Source organism: Salmo salar, chromosome 03 (assembly GCF_965601325.2).
Source record: "Salmo salar chromosome 03, fSalSal1, whole genome shotgun sequence".
In the NCBI taxonomy this organism is placed as follows: domain Eukaryota; kingdom Metazoa; phylum Chordata; class Actinopteri; order Salmoniformes; family Salmonidae; genus Salmo; species Salmo salar.
In genome coordinates this window covers 54,904,493-54,908,091 of record NC_138293.1, presented here as the reverse complement: position 1 = coordinate 54,908,091, position 3,599 = coordinate 54,904,493, and the positions used below count along the sequence as shown (strand labels likewise).

The 3,599-nt window shown below is 40.5% G+C and overlaps 1 pseudogene across 1 annotated transcript; it reads left to right on the top strand.

The window, feature by feature from the left end:
• Nucleotides 1-1,280: 1,280 nt before the first annotated feature.
• Nucleotides 1,281-3,310, top strand: LOC145877585 (ferritin, middle subunit-like; annotated as a pseudogene). The gene is made up of 4 exons (XR_014391922.1): nt 1,281-1,582; nt 1,968-2,114; nt 2,352-2,478; nt 2,944-3,310. The product of XR_014391922.1 is annotated as a ferritin, middle subunit-like (transcript).
• Nucleotides 3,311-3,599: the final 289 nt, after the last annotated feature.

Here is a 3,599-nt window from a genome sequence, read left to right as displayed (position 1 = left end):
GCACAGAAATAATGTCAATTTTGGCTAATTTAGTACGACATCCGGGAACTTCTGGCATACTAACTATATCCATACTGTGACCAATAACCATACTACATACTCCACTTACATCACAAATAGTATGGTTAGTGCAGTTAGTATGAGTATTCGAACACAGCTCTAGTTCTTATGAATACCAGTGATGTTGCAACTACATGGATGTATTGAACAATAACCCAGCACCCTGAAAGCACCCTGTCAACAGTTGTGGAAGATCAGGTCATGTGAACTGAAGTTCTCAGGAAGGTTACTTTATTACTGTAGTCTTTGATTTTCATTAGCTGTAAAAAAAATCCACTTCACAGTTTTAGCTTAATAACCCATGTATTGTTAGATTTATGTAGCTACTGATTTTGTGTAGTTATTTCTAGGCTAATGTAATCAACTTTGATATACCATTTGTCAACTACAACATGTCATTTGAAACCGAAAGGTCTATCATCAAATACCATTTCTACAAAAGCCAGCCTTTCTTTCTCTGTCCACTACTGTATTCCCATACATCATACTGAAAATTGAATTAATATGAAAAAAGTGTGATAAACCCTACAGTTTTTCTTTTGACTGCATTCTGGAAAAGGTTAATAATTAAGCTAAATGTGCTACTGAAACATGTGCTCTTAGAGAATGAAACAGAAGTTTACAGAACTGCGTCTCAAAGTTCCATTCCTTTTATATCCTAAATCAAATGTAGACATAGACTATTTATCAATTAGCCCAATATTAGAATGAGTGTTCAAATTCTTCCTATTTTCTTCTAATGATATAACACACACACCTTTTTCAACAATAAGCGCTGTAGTTAGACCTGCACTGTAGCATTGCTTTTGGCTGATACTACCGCTTTAGTTGTTTCCAATAAAATGTTACTTTGTAATAAACAAAGTTTTAAAAAAATTAACAGACCGAGATGAAGAGGTCAAGGCGAGAGCATTTACTCCGCCCAAAATCTGTCCGCGTGAGATAAGGCCATTTATTTGTGGAGGTATATAACAGAATGTCAAATTACTTAAGGATTTTGATCGAATAGAAGTTTCGTAATGTTTAAGCTTTTACAAAAGCTTTTACAAACGCCGACATGTATATTATATGTTGATGCACCTTGCATTCCGGCAACTTTGAGAAAAACGACCTTGAATTGTGCGTGTTGTTTACACGCGTACCTGCCCTCTCATTGGTTAGAATCTTGCCTGTCTTCAATCGTTGAGCGTTCGGAACAATAAATAGAGGGAACAAGGCTCCTTCCACTTCAAAAGTCTGAGAAGACGCATGAAGAAGTTCTTGCTTCAACAGTGATTGAACGGAACTCCTCTGCCTTCGTCCCGCACTATAGAACATTCCGGATTGATAACATAACACCTACTTGTACTACAATAGCAAAATAGTCTGAGAAACCCTATTTTTGTACCTTTCATTTAGATATAGAAGAAAATCTGCCAAGATGGAGTCTCAGATCCGCCAGAACTATCACCACGATTGCGAAGCTGCCATCAACCGGATGATCAACATGGAGATGTTTGCCTCCTACACCTACACTTCAATGGTAAGGAGTCTACCAAGATGACCGTTTTGTTGATCTACCTATGTATTATTATTCCTGAGCCTAAATGCCATTTTTCACCTGACATTTCTACTGGCCTAGACAATTAAAGAGCGAAGAAATTTAGCTTCCTGAAGTTCATATTTGAGTTTTTACTTTGTTATTAAGAGCTTTCAGATAGATACAGCATTCAAATTAAGCCGGGAATCTATCCTACCTTGGACAGAGCACGTAACAACTCCTTGACGGGTTACTTGTCAGGTTACCAAGTAGACTACAGACTAGACTGATTCATGCCTTGGTCATCAAGTTTAGTTGCAACAACAAGAATAGAATGCTGTCATATTTTTTTTTTCTTCTAAACACTGTTTTATGTTTATCCACCCAGGCTTTCTATTTCTCCCGTGACGATGTGGCTCTGCCTGGCTTCGCGCATTTCTTCAAGGAGAACAGCGACGAGGAGTGGGAGCACGCCGACAAGCTACTCTCCTTCCAGAAAAAGAGAGGTGGACGCATTTTACTCCAGGACATCAAGGTGAGCCCCTGAGCATCTAAAAACCCAGTTAGATTGTAGGCTGATAGAATTGTCTTTACTCCATGGAGGAGAGTGTCTACAGCATTAAGTTGATGTAGAGAACCTGGAGTAGTCCTGAACATACTGTCTCTAACCACTGAACTGACAGTGTGAGGGGTGTAATTCTGTTCACTTTATCCTAACCTTAATGTCTGCTAGTAGTCCCTAACACTTCTGTGTTCACTCTGTCCTTTGTAGAAGCCAGAACGTGATGAGGGGGGGCAATGGGCTGGACGCCATGCAGTGTGCTCTGCAGCTGGAGAAGAATGTGAACCAGGCCCTGCTGGACCTGCACAAGATTGCCTCTGACAAGGTTGACCCCCATGTAAGTTATGGTGGATCTGCACATCACATGTATATATCATATAGAATACAGGTACTGTCCCAGGAGATGATCAGGTTGTTGTAGCTCTGATAACTAATGACACAGGATTGTGACCTGCTTCACATGCACACAATAGTCCACAGATGCACACTATACACACAATGCAGCTAATGCATAAGGGGTGGCAGGTTGCCTAGTGGTTAGAGCGTTGGGCCAGTAATAAAGGTTGCTGGATTGAATCCCCTAGCTGACCAGGTAAAAATGTTCTGCCCCTGAACAAGGCAGTTAACCCACTGTTCCACGTTAGATTCTCATTGTAAATAAGAACTTGTTCTTAACTGACTTGCCTAGTTAAAATAAGCTGGAAACACATTATCTGCACTTATGCCATTACCACCGGGCTCTTGTTACTGTATCTACAATAGTCTGTTATTCTCTTGTCTGACCTGTGTTTTCCCTCTTTAGCTGTGTCACTTCCTGAAGACCCATTACCTGAACGAACAGGTGGAGGCCATTAAGAAGCTGGGTGACCACATCACCAACCTCACCAAGATGGATGCTGTCAAAAACAAGATGGCAGAGTACCTGTTTGACAAGCACACCCTGGGAGGCCAGAGCTAAACCACTTCATCCCCAGGCTACAGCATCCAGCCTCAGACCAGGACTCCTGGCTTCTCTGATAGATCCTACTGGCTTTGCATTTATGTAGAGGGGAGAGTGTTGAACTGGTGCAGTGCAACACAGCTGTAACATTGAGGTGTTTTTGTTGACAACACTATTGTATTGGAGGCAAGGCGTCTTGTAAAACAATTAAAAATATCACTAAAGTTTATTTTTTAAGTGTTGACCTGTATTAATGGATGTTGTAACAGTCTATTCAGGTTCTTTGCTCTGTCTTACTGAGCATCTCAATTTCCTAGTGATAAATACTGACAATTGTGGATCTACTGAGGGTCATAACAATAGAAGTTTAACATGAGGTTTATAAAGGACATTACATCCTCCACAGAGGTTGTCCTTTACCAGAACTTGTAATAGTGCCATGTCAATTAAGGGCCCGACTGTCAACTCTAGGTCCATAGGAGTAAAATGGGTAACTACAGTTGATGTAGACTTTGACT